The sequence below is a fragment of the Pteropus vampyrus genome, unplaced genomic scaffold (assembly GCF_000151845.1).
Source record: "Pteropus vampyrus isolate Shadow unplaced genomic scaffold, Pvam_2.0 Scaffold1076, whole genome shotgun sequence".
NCBI classification, from domain to species: domain Eukaryota; kingdom Metazoa; phylum Chordata; class Mammalia; order Chiroptera; family Pteropodidae; genus Pteropus; species Pteropus vampyrus.
Genome location: NW_011889857.1, coordinates 29087 through 42998, shown reverse-complemented (window position 1 = coordinate 42998; position 13912 = coordinate 29087). Strand labels below are relative to the sequence as shown.

Genomic DNA, 13912 nt, shown 5'->3' with positions numbered 1-13912 from the left:
AGTGAGATATGCCATTATAATTCTATCAGTGGTTATAATAAAACTTTCCAAAGTCTTCTTAAATTTTGTTTATCCAATAGTGGTTCTAGAAGGATCAGAAGAAAACTCGAGTTGTGTGCTCAGCTCTTATTTCCTGGAAAACTACCACCAAATGGCATTCGCTTACTCCCTTTTGGAATTTAATTTGTATATGTCATGAGGTAATTATTTTTCCAAATAAATAGCCAATTATCCCAATGTCACTGACTAGCCCATTCTCTGATTTGGGATGATATTGTTATTGTATACTAAATTCTCATGTTACATATTTCTATGTTTTCAATTCAATAGCTCTGGTTGTTTCATTCATGGTGTACTATTTTATTTCCTAAGACTACCATTTGAATTACTTGGAGGGCAAGCCCCGTTTGTTGTTTCTAATTTTTAACATTCTTTTAGTTATTACAATATGCTTATTTTTAGTGTGCTAAATTTCATTTTAAAATTCCATTAAGTGACAAGGATGCCAAGGTGAGAAAGAACAGTCTTTTCTACAATGGTGCTAGAAAAACTGAATATCCATACGCAAAAGAATGACAATGGACCCCTCTCTGCCATATACCAAAAAGTTAACTCAAAATGGATCATTGACCTAAAAGTAAGAGCTAAAATTATAAAACTCATACAAGAAAAATATGTAAATCTTCATGAACATAGGTTACACCAAAGAACAAAGGAAAACAAACTGGGCTAATCAAAATTAAAAATGTTTTGTGCTTCAAAGAACATCATCAAAAAGTGAAAAAACAACCCATAGACTGGGAGAAAATATTTGTAAATTATACTATATCTAATATTCAGAATATATAAAAAACTCTTACAACTCAACAAAAATTCCAATAACCTAATTTAAAATTGGCAAAATATCTGAACAGACATTTCTCCAAAGAAAATACACACATATGTTTATACATATTTATGTATATTTATGTATGTATACATGTCTCACAGGAAAAACAAGTACTGATGAGGATATGGGAAAATAAGAACCCTCATATGTTACTGGTGGGCTTATAAAATGATGCAGCTGCTTTAGAAAACAGTCTAGCATGCCTTGAAAAAGTTAAACACAGAGTTAACATATTGACTCAATATTTTCACTCCTAGGTATATACCTAAGAGAACTGAAAACATGTCCATACAAATATTTATAGCAGCATGAATGTTTATAGCAGCATTATTCACAATAACCAAAAAGTAGAAAAATGAAAATGCCCATCAACTGATGAATGGATAACAAAATGTACCACATCTATACATGGAATTTTATTTAGCCAAAAAAAAGAAATATATACATTTGTAATAAATTATCTCTGAAAATAAATTTTTTCAAATACGTGTAAAAAAAACTTCAGTTTGGGGGATGAATAGTTCCACTGTAAGTTTTTCTCTCAATGATAACACATTCTTCAGATTAATTACAGTGTTTTCAGATTAAGAACAGTCTTCCTTCTCAGCAGAAATATTATAATATTGAGTGAATGAGTATTCTGCCTAAAATTTTTCTTGCATGACAATCCTAAGGTTTCTTGACACTGTGAGTGCTCCAGTTAAAGTGATGACCTTTGGCTACAGGGTTCCCCGCATTCATTACTCTGATAGGATTTCACTTCTGAAATGAATTCTCTGATGTCGGATTAAAGACGTACTATGACAAAAAACATCACCACACTGATTACATTGATAAGGTTTCTCCCCGGTATGTGTTCACTTATGTTTCATAAGGGTGATCTTCAATTGAAGGATTTCCCACATTCATTACACTGGTAGAGTTTCTCTCCTGTGTGAGTTCTCTGATGTCAAATTAGTGATGTTCTATAGCAAAACAGTTTTTGACATTCATTACATCGATAGGGTTTCTCCCCAGAATGAATTTTTAGATGTTCAGTAAGGAGTGTACTTCGGCTGAAAGTTTTTCCACATTCCTTACAAACGTACAGTTTCTCTCCAGTATGAGTTCTCTGGTTTTGAGTAAGATGGGCACTCTTGTTGAAGGCCTTTCCACATTCATTACACTCATAAGGTTTCTCTCAAGTATGAATCCTCTGATGTTGGATGAAGGCTGGGGTATGGCTAACGGCTTTCCCACATTCATTACATTAATAGGGTTTTTCTCCTGTGTGAGTTCTCTGATGTCAAATTAGTGATGTGCTGTGGCAAAAAAAAAAAAAAAAAAACTTTCTGAAACTCCTTACACTTGTAGGATTTCTGCCCAGAATGAATTCCCCGATGTTCAATGAGATGTGTGCTACAGCTGAAGGTTTTTCCACATTCAATACATACATATGGTTTCTTTCCAGTATGAATTCTGTGATGTTGAGTAAGGGCTGATATATGGCTGAAAGCCTTCCCACATTCATTACAAGGATACGGTTTTTCTCCACTATGAATTTTCTCATGCTTTCTAAGGGAAGAACTATGACTAAAGGCCTTTTCACATTCATTACACTCATAAGGTTTCTCTCAAGCATGGACTCTTCGATGTTGAATAAGGTTAGTGCTCTGACTAAAAGCATTTCCACATTCATTACATTCATAAGGTTTCTCTAAAGTATGCATTCTTTGATGTTGAATAAGATTAGTGTTCCGGTTAAATGCTTTATCACAAAGTATACATTCACGTTTCTCTCTCATACAAATTTTCTTAGATTCCATTACTACTGAACTATGGCTTTACATTTAAATAGTTTCTAGAATAAGTAAGGTTTTAGGTATAAATGCCTCCTTTCTTATTAATTATAAGAAAAGATAAACCATTTTTCATTTAAAATTGCCTTTTAAAAAAATCAGTTGAAGCAGACTTATACTTTAAGCTCCTACCATTTGTATTACAATTATTAGGTCTTTTTCATCTAGAAACTCTCAGTTGTTTAAACAGGTCTGAGCTCAGATTCACTTTTTCTCCACAATTATTATGTTCAGGATCTTCCTCTTGAATTCAGTTTCCTTGTAATTTTGTTTTACTGGTGTTTCTCAAATTGATTATTAAATTCCAGTTCTTCTAATACGAAGCCTTGGAAACCATCACTTGAAAATTTTCTAACATCATGCCATGACACTATTTGTTTTTCAGAAGCTTTCTGCTTTGAAGTTGATACTCTGATTTTGGATATAGTATCTGGAATTAAGTGGAAGACAGTTATCTCTTTCCTCTGGAATATAATGAAAGAAAACAAAATTTGTTCATCAATTACAGAACAAAATATAATAAAAATAAACCAGTGATAATATAAAATGAAAGATTATACAGTGTAGGTCTTGACTAATATGTAAGTTTAAAGAATGAAAGGATTAATATTGATAGGCATGGAAAAAAGCAACAGCAGCACTCAGATAAAATGCATACTATAATGAAAGGTAAAGATGGAGAAAAATACATAACATGACAAAAAGTCAATAACACTAATTCAAATGTATATCTTTGGAAAGCAGAGGTAAAAAAAATAGAAACAAAAAGTGAAATGAGATTGGATAATAAAAACTCTGACAATTAAAGAGACATTCAATGTCACGTAGTAGGCAGTAGAAAATTGAAGTTTTCTGTCATAGTAGTAACATGATAAATAAGTGATATTTTAGATTAAGAGGCTTGTTAATTTCACCTAAAATGGATAATGAGAGAATAAGATTACAAAAATCAGCAAGAAAGTATAATATAAATAAGGGCCTGAGTTGGGAAAATACCAGTAAGAATTTAGTAGAGGAGTAAATCTAAAACATAAAAAGGAAGAAACAAAAAAATATGGACATCGAATATAGAAAATTTTTACAAAATGAGATTCATAAAGATACAATGGTTTCTAACCAGTACCATAGACTGACAATCAAGAGAAAAGAAAATACAAGGACAGACAAAAATATAAGGATGGAAAATTTCAATAGTAATTTGGAAACAAACAAAAAGAATCAAAAAAGCATTTAGAAGAAAATATCTGCAAGTAAGATCTCAATTGGATGGGTATAATTAGGCTAACAGAAAGAGCAATAAAAATACCCAAATTGAAGCATAGAGGTTAAAAAAAAGAATGATACTTTTTAAAAAGATTAGAAAATATCACAGCTAAGAAGAGCCTAAGGAGACATGATGACTAAATGTAACATAGTATTTTGATAGAATCTTGGTCCAGGAAAAAAAAAAAAAAACCATTAGGAAAAAATCAAGTTAACTTGAATAAAGTACAGACTTTAGTTATTTGGCCTTTGTCCTGGTTTCTGACACAGAGATCCTAAAACCCTTGGATTTTACTACTAACTAAAGTCTGTACTTTAGTTACAGACTTTTTTTTTTCATATAAGTTTATCTCCTTTAAAAAAGCATTAGAACATAAGAAACTTCTATGACTTACTTGAAAGGTCTAACCATACATATAAGTGGAGTCTCAAAACAAGAGGAGAGAATAGTAATGATGCAATATTTGAAGAAATTAGACTGGAATTTTCCCAACTGATGACATAAATTCAGAAAGCCCAAAACCATAAGAAAACTAAATACAAAGAAAAGCATAGCCAGGAGAGGACAGTCAAACTTATGAAAATCAGAGACAAAGGGAACAATCTTAAATGCAGTCTATGAAACAGGCATAGTAACTTCAAAATATCAACACTCTACTGACTTTTCAACAATTGAAGAGAATCAACTGAAAACCTACATTTTTGGATGAAAAGACTCAATATTTTAAAGATGTCAGTTCTCTCCTGCTGAGTTGAATGCCAAAAAATATGTTGAAGTCCTTCCTATCCCCGGTACTCAGAATATGATCTTATTTGGAAATAGGGTTATTATTTGCTGCTTATAATCTGCATAATTAGTTAAAATGAAGTAATACTAGAGTAGGGTGAGATCCTAATCCAATGACTTCTGTCCTTATAAGATGGTCATGTGACGACACAGAGACACACAGGGTGAACACAATGTGACAATGAAGGAGAGTTTAAAGTTATACAGCTGTAAACCAAGGAACACCAAAGACTGAAGTCAAACTGCCAAAAGCTAGGAAGGATTCCCCTACAGGTCTCAGAAGCAGCATGGCTTTGCCGACCCCTGGATTTCGGTCTCTAGAACTGTGTGACAATAAATCGCTGTTGTTTTAAGTCACCTAGTTTGTGGCACTTTGTTATAGCAGCCCTAAGAGACTAATATATCTCCTCCCATTTAATCTCTATAACATATATTTTTGAAAAATAAAAAAGATGAAAATGAGGGATTTATCCATACTAGATATCAATACATATTATACAGCTATGTTAATTAAAAGAGGGTAGTACTCATACAAGGATAGACAGAAAGAATAATAAAACAGAATAAAAAGTCTAAAAATAGGTCCTTTCTTTTATAGGGATTTAATATATGATAAAGGGGGCATTCAAACATTTGGGGAAGGATGGAAATTCAATAAAATATCGGAGACAACTGGCTTAGAACATATTTGGGTACATTTATACATATGTTACTGCATAGTTGTATACATGTAACGTACATAAAAATTATGAGCAATTTAAGAGATTTGCAAACTTCAAGTGGTAACTTTATAAATTAAACCCAGTGTAAGGTACAAATGCCTTGAAAAGTTTTGCTCATCGAAGACAATGTAGTCAGATGTCAATAGTCAAGTTCTCCTTCTTAATGCCATCTTACCTAACCAAGTAAAGACCCGGAAAAGCAGGGCTGTAAAAGAAAAGGGGCTTTGAGAAATCAGGATTGTCTTTCTGGGAACCCTCTCTGATATCCCTCCCTAAAACTAAGGTCTGAATGAGTCTAGGAATAGAGTCCTCTGCAGCGTATAATGGGAAAGGTCACTGACATTGCTATCTGGAGTTCTGACCCTTTCTCTTCAGTCGCTGCAGTGTTCAAGGACACAGCTGCAATCTGGCAATCCAGACACAGAGTTAACTCCAAAGTTCGTTCCCTCCCATGATGGGTGACATCGAGTACACCAACACCCTCACCCCCTTCTTTATTAATAAAAATTATAAACAACACGTGTAAAGCATTTTACATTTTTCAAAGCGCATTCACAAATGCCACGTCAGAGAACAAAGATCAAATGCTCTTAGTAGCCCATGGAAAGTTGGCAACCAATTCTACAGCTCTTTGCAGAAGAGGCTTCCGAAAACTCCAAACAAAACAAAACGAAAGCTACCTCGAGGAGGTGCATTCCGGAAGAAAAAGAACTGGGTATCAGGAGACCTACATTCTAGGGCCACTAATTTCCTAGATCAGTTTTTTCTGCTATTTCCTGCCTAGGTCTAGAGTGGCCGCCTCTCCTCTACTGATCCTATCACAGCAAAAGACCCCAAAGCCCCAAGTTTTGTCTTTATGCTCTCCCACTCGCCAATCCAGAAATGAGAGCCCAAACCCTAACACTTAAGGCTGGGATGCACGGCCAAGACTCTGCAACCCCCTAGCCCGGGGACGGTCTCAGGCTTGCAAAGCCGGGATATGGAGCTCAAGTCACCACCCCACACTCCGCTCCAAGGCCAAACAAACCCCAGCCCGCGTCTCCTAATCCCCGCCTTTCTTCCTCCGTCCCTCCCCCGCCGCCGCAGCCAAGCCAAGCCAATGCGCTCTCAGGCCCCTCCCTCCCGCCCCGCCCCGTCCCGCCCCACCCCGGGAGTTGGGGCAGTCCTGAGCGAAGCTCCCTCCCCAACTCCCACCTTAAAGCAAGCTCCATGGAGGCCCTCCAACCCAGGAAGTGCGGCTGCGCACGCAATCGCCTGAAACTACATTTCCCAGCATGCTCTGCAAAGGCAGGGCGGCTGCAAGCCTGGTCCTCTATCCGCTGCTAAGTAGCCACCCTTTCCGTCATACTGCGAGTCACAAACTTAGTTTCTCTTTTGCTATTTAAATGAAGAAAGAAGGGGAAAAAATAGGTTTTTACCTCGCTATGGACAAATAGGAATCCAAAGGGATACAAAATTTTCGTTAAACTCTTTCCCTTACACAAAAGTAAAGCCTATTCATGATATCAACATATCAATAGATGATTTATAGATAACCTTTTATTCAACAGATAAGCAAAAGAGGACGAAAAAAATGCAAGTTAGATGGAATTCCATAACAGATAATCACTTGACATCGTGGTGTATACATAGCATTCTAAAAATTAATCTGATATTTCCATTTTTTTTGTCATGCGTGTGTGTGTGTGTGTGTGTGTGTGTGTAGTGAGGGAGGGGAGAGAGGCAGAGAAAGGGAGCGAGAAGGGGGGTGGAGAGAGAGGGAGAGAGTCATACTTTAGGGTACAATTTTTTTTCTAGCGTTTTTTATGCCTTTCTGTTAGGAATTTAGGTTATGTTCACTTCAGTGCTACCAAAAATAGTGCTTTGATGAATCCTTGTAGATAAATTTCTGCCCTCCTCCACATCTATTCTTGAGAATAAAGTCTAACGAATGAATTTAATTAAAAGGGAATGTACATACTTAACTTTTATCTATATAAAGAATATATATAGATTGCAGAGAAGAAAGCAAAAAGAATGAAATTGAAACCAAATAAAAGCCTTCTCTACGATACCCCCTATATTTTAATAGACTATTTCTATGCACAAATATGCAAATTTTATAACTACATATGCTTTAGTATGTACTATATATACTTTAAATAGAGTAATGCAATGTATTGAAAATCTTAATTTTTTTGTAAATATTCCCTCACTTCTTTAAATATTTTTCTTATTATTTTAATGGTAGCAGTTTTCTATCAAACCAATTCTAAAGTATTTGAATATTAGCATATTGTTTCTAGTTTTTGCTATTATAAACAAATATTAAATAAATATGATTATAGCTAGATCTTTATCCATACCCTTATTTGGTAGGATAAAAACACAGAGGATTAATGCATTTTTAGATATTGTCAAACTATCTTTCTAAAGTCTGTAATGATTTATCCTCTCACCAGCAGTGCATGTATTTTAGTCCATTTGGGCTCTTATAACAGAACACATACCATAGATTAGGTGGCTAATAGACAACATTATGGATGTTGGGACGTCCAAGACCAAGGTGCTAGCAGATTTGCTTGTCTAGTAAGGACCCACTTTCTAGTTTATAGACTGCCCTCTGGGTAGAAGGGGAAAGGGAGCTCTCCAAGGTCTCTTTTACAAGGATACCATTCCTATTTAAGAAGACTCTGTCCTTATTACCGAATCACTTCCAAAAGGCCCCATCTCCAAATACCATCACGCTGAGGATTAGGTTTCAACATATGAATTTTGAGAGCACACATTCAGTCTCTGGCAGTAAGAAAGGACATATTGTTGCTAATCTTTGGTATTTCATCGTCCCCTTCTTGCACACTTTAGGTATTCTTACACCTTCACAACAACTTCTCTGTATTAAAGTTCCTCTATTGAACTCTGCAGCATAGGTCCTGTTTTCCTGAGACCTGACTTATACACCAATTTGAAAAATTATTTTTGCCTATTTGATGTTTTCATCTTATTTGTTTACTAGTAAAGTGAGATATCATTCATGTTTATTTGGTCAATTTCTTGTTTTATCATTAAAATTTGTTTTTTTAGATAGGTTACTATTATATTTTATTTCTCAAAACTTTCGCTATATTATGAATATTAATATATTTTCTGTATGCATTGTAAATATTTCCCCTCAAGTATGTCTTGTTTTTTCTAACTCTGAATACGGTATTCTATTTACTCACATCTATCACTCACTTTTATGGATTTGGATTTGAAATAAATATATAATTTTTGGACTCTCCAGTTTGTACTACTGAGCTATTCCTGTGCCAATACCATAACACTTTATTATAGCTTTCCAAATAAGCTTATCAGGTAGGAAAATTCCTGTGAATGTTCTTTACCATGAAATTTTGGACTTTTTTTTTTTTTTTTTTTGCATTTTCATTTTCAGATGATGTTGAAAATAAATGTGACTCCATTTTTTAAAAAACCTCCTGGGGGTGAGGGTAGGGATGGAGGTAAGAATTCTACAACCATCCATGACAGAATAAAAGAGACCAGACTTACCTTCTTACCTTAAATAACTAGAAAACTGGGCAAAACATAGAAAACATTGGATTTCAGACAGTGATTAACAGCTAGCTCGGAACTGTGATCCTTAGGAGAAAAAATGAGGCGAGCTCTGTGATTGCCCAGTTTGCAGCCTGGAGGATGTCTTCAGGATAAATCCTCAGGGAGGAATATCTCAAAGAGAGCCCAAGAGTTCACTGAGTTGAGGAGAAAGAGATCAGACATCAGGAAGGGTAAGGAGTTTAGGATATTCAAACCAGAGAATTTGAAAGGAGGGACAAGTAAAACAATATATAAAAGTGATTACATACCATTAATAAGTAGAGTTTGCCTCAAGAAGGTAAGATTGAATTAACATTTAAAAATGAGGAAATAAAACTGACCATATTAACAGAACAAAAAGGAAAAATCATATGCTCATCTCTATTGATGCAGAAAAAGCATTTGACAGATTTAATACCTATTCATGATTTTTTTAAAAAAACCTCTCAGAAACTAAGAATAAAAGAGACTTTTTCAAATCAATAAGGGGCATCTACAAAAAACTTACTGCTGACGTTATCTTTTATGGTAAAAAATGAATACTTTCTTCCTAAGACCGAGAAAAAAGTAATGAGGTCAACTCTTCTCACTTCCATTTAACATTGTGTTATGGGTACTATCCAGTGTAATATGTGATAGAGAAGAAAAAAGGTTTTAGAGGCAAACTAATTAGAAAAGAGTAAATAAAACTAGCTTTCATTTGTACATTAAAAAAAAATACATATACAAGATTCTAAGGAATCTACAAAAACGAAACAAAATGAACAAATTCAGTAAGTGAATTTAGCAAGTTTACAAAACAGAGTAATAGAGTAAATAATTGTATTTTATATATTAACAATGAAATTTTTAAATTGAAATGAAAATAAAATACTATTTACAATAGTACCCTAAATATATAAAATTCTTGAAGAAAATTTAACAAAATATGCATAAGACCTGTACACATTGAATACCATGAAACACTGCTGAGAGAAATAGATATACAAGGCTTGTGCAAAGAAAAATTCAAATGCTAAGATGTTAATTTTCTCCAAACTGATTCTAAAATGATGTGGAAATGCAAAAGATCTAAAATAGATACAGTAATTCTGAAAAAAATAATAGTTGATTTCAAAACTTGATAGAAAACGACAGAAAAAAATACAATATAAGCATAGATGTAAATATTAGTGGAAAAAAATAAGAATATCATATATATATATATTTGATTTCTGACAGAGGTGTCAAGGTTCAATAGGGAAAGATAATCTTCCTGACAAATGGTGCAGAATAATTGTATATCCATACATAAAAAATATATACCTCAACTTTAATTCACAAGTATATTAAAATTAATTTGAATAGGGTTCTTACATATAAATGTAAGAGCTAAAACTACAAAGTATCTAAAACCGAAAAAGATCTTTGTGACTTTCATTTTGGCAAAAATTTCTTTGAAAGAACAAAAAGCATAAACCCATAAAAGGATAAATTGATAGTTGTACCTATCAAAATTAAAAACTTCTCTCCTCTAAAGAGACTGTTTAGAAAATAAAAATACAAACCCCAGTCTAGGAGAAAACATTTGCAAAATATATCTGATAGAGAACTTATATCCAGAATACACAACTGTTACCAGTCCATAATAATAAAAAGAAATTAATAATATGATTTTTTTAATGAGCACAAGATTTGTAAATTTCACCAAAGTAAATAAATAATCTGCTGATAAGCACATGTAAAGATCCTCAGCATCATTACCTATTAGGGAAATGGAAATAAAATCACAATGAGATACCACTACACACTTCTTAGAATGGCTTTAAAAAAATTTGGTTTTGAGGGATATTTTACAATACCTGAAGCTGTCTATTATGCGATTTTTGTTAAATTAACATTTGTTAAGTAGAGTCCCAGGATGTGGGATGGCGAACCAAGGTTCAACAAAAATGGCAGAGGAAAGTGATATAGAGAAGTTTATTACTCACATGTCCAAGAGGAGGTACATGGCATTCAAGGGGCCACATGGGGAAGTCAAGGAAGAGTACAGGCTGTGAGCAACAAGACCTGAAGCATATGCCTCTTATGATCTGAGAGTGGAGTGCTTTGAGTTCTTGGGCTAAGGCTGGTCAATTCAAACCAAAAAAAGTGGGGTTTTGGTAAGCACCAGAGGTCTATTCTAAGGAGCTACAAGGGGAAGGAGCGGGGAGGCAGGAAAGACTGTTTATCACAACTGGCACTGGGGGAGTCCAGAGCAGGATCTTACACTTACTTGTGCCTCTCTGTGGGCTATTATCTTGGGCATACACTCAAGGAAGGGACTAGTGTCGGTTCAAGGTTCCTGCAGGCCACTTTGCCACATAAAATGGATGCCAAGCAGCAATATTACAAAGTAATTTAGCTAAGCTCTCAACACTGTCACAAACCAGAGGAGATTAAAGAGATATCATGACCAAGTGCTATGTGATATTCTGGTTTGGATTCTGGAACAGAAAAAGGATAGTGAAATTCAAATAAAGCCTGAAATATGGTTAATATTAATCTATATATGTTGCTGTTTTCAGTTGTCACAAATGTATTATGATAATGTAAGATGTGAACATTAGAAAAAACTGGGTGAGGGCACATAGGAACTTTCTTTACCATCTTTGCAACTTTTTAATTCTAAAATTAGTCCCAACACCAAGAAAAATAATTAAAAAATCAATTGAATCTTTCTACTGGTATTTACCTCAAAGACTTGAAAACTCATATCCGAAAAGATATTTGCACACCAATGTTTATAACAGCATTATTCACAGTGGCCAGGACATGGAAGCAACCGAAGTGTCCTACGATAGATGACTGGCTGGTACATATATACAATGGAATATTACTTAGCCATAAGAAGAGATTAAATACTGTCATCTGCGACAACATGGATTGATCTCGAGATAATCATGCTAAGTGAAATAAGCCAGACAGAAGAAGTTGAAAACCATATGATATCACTTACATGTGGGATATAAACCTAAAACAACAAATGAACAGGACAAAGGAACAGAGACTCATGGACATGGACAATGGATTAGTGGTTACCAGAGGTGGCAGGCAGGGGTGGGAATAGGGGAGGTAGATAGGGGAAGAAAAAAAAAGAAAAAAATATATAAATCATTTATTCAATTAAAAATAAATAAATAAATGAGAATCTAAAAATAAATAAATAAATAAATAAACTGACTATGTATGTATGGGTGTTTTTCTGGATATTCTTCTTTCTATTCCATTGATATTGGTCTATGCTTAGGCCAATATCACACTGTCTCTACAATTACACTTAAACCAATATTTATACTCAGCTGAAATGTGATAGTGTAAGTCCTCCAACTTTGTTCATTTTCCAAATTATTTTGGCTCTTCTAAGCCTTTGCACTTCCATATAAATATCGAATTGGCTGATTAATTTCTTTAAAAAAAAAAAAAAGCCTGTTGGGCTTCTACTCAGAAGTGAGAAAATCAATGTGGGAACAAATGACATTATAACATTATTGGGTTTTACAATCCATGAAAATAATCAATCTCTCCATTTATTTTGTTTTAAAATTTCTCTTAGCAATATTTCAGTTTTCAGTACTTATCTTTGATTTATTCCTAAGTATTTTAATAGTTTATCATGTTATTGTAAATGGATTCTGAAATTTTACTTTTCAATGTTTGGTTGTCAATACACAGAAACACAATCTTTTTTTGTATTATTGGCCTTTGATTCTGGGAACTTGCAAAATTCATTTTTATGTTTTAGTTAATATTTGTCGATTCTTTAGGATTTTATATGTATAAAATCATGTTGAATATAAAGAAACTTTTACTTCTTTCTTTCCAGTTTCTATGCGTTTCATTTTTTTCTATCTCTTACTACACAGGCCAGGACTTCTATTACAACCTTGAATAAAAATGAGAACAGATATTTTTGTTTTGTTTCTGATCTTATGTAGAAAGCAGAGTTGACCAAAACAGTTGACTAGGTATTCCATTAGCAAAAAGGATTTATTCTGGAAAAAACAAAAGAATTGCAATTGGTATACGCAGACTTGGCGAGCCATGTGCACAGAAGTGCAGCAAAACAAAGCAGGAAGTTCTTTTACAGAGGGAAAGAGGAAGTTAAAGGGAGAAGCTATTATAACCATGGAGCTCTGTTAGAATAGCTTGGGTATTGGCAGAATTTGTAAAATAAATAAATAAATAAAAATAAATTTAAAAAGTTGTGATAAAATGACAGATCAACAAAACAAAGACTTATTTTTTCAAACAAAAAATATCAGTATAATCTCTATTGTATAGGATGGTCACAACAAAATTCACAGGGCAGCAAAACAGATATACCTGAACCAATGTCAAAAACCACAGTATATCCAACAGCATCTATATGTAAGAAATTGGAATCTAATAACCTCTTTAAAATGCATTTTTCATGTGAATTTATTCAGCATAATGTAGGAACAGGACATAAAATACCATATGATGTTCAATCAAATTCAATTCAATTCTATTTGGAGATGAAATTACATGGCACCGAGCTATCCATGTCCCCACTAGGAGAGAAGTGTGAATGCTAAGAGGTTGTTCTGAATCCCAATCTTCTACTTACTAGCCATGTGGTCTCAGCTGGGTCAGGGAACATCTCTTGGTTCTACTTGCTTCATCTATAAGATGGTGATAATGACGGTGATTAAATGAAGTACATATCAAATGCTAAGTAGAACGTTCTGTGTAGTGGAAACATCCAATAAAGGAAGCCTTAAAGAAAATTCAATTCTGATCACAAGGATAAAAAGATTCTAAGCTATGTATAATAGTGCTTATGTAAATACTATAC

At 33.9% G+C, this 13912-nt stretch overlaps 1 pseudogene; it reads right to left on the bottom strand.

The window, feature by feature from the left end:
- Positions 1 to 1629: 1629 nt before the first annotated feature.
- On the bottom strand, positions 1630 to 2694 carry LOC111734388 (annotated as a pseudogene).
- Between the last annotated feature and the right edge of the window lie 11218 nt (positions 2695 to 13912).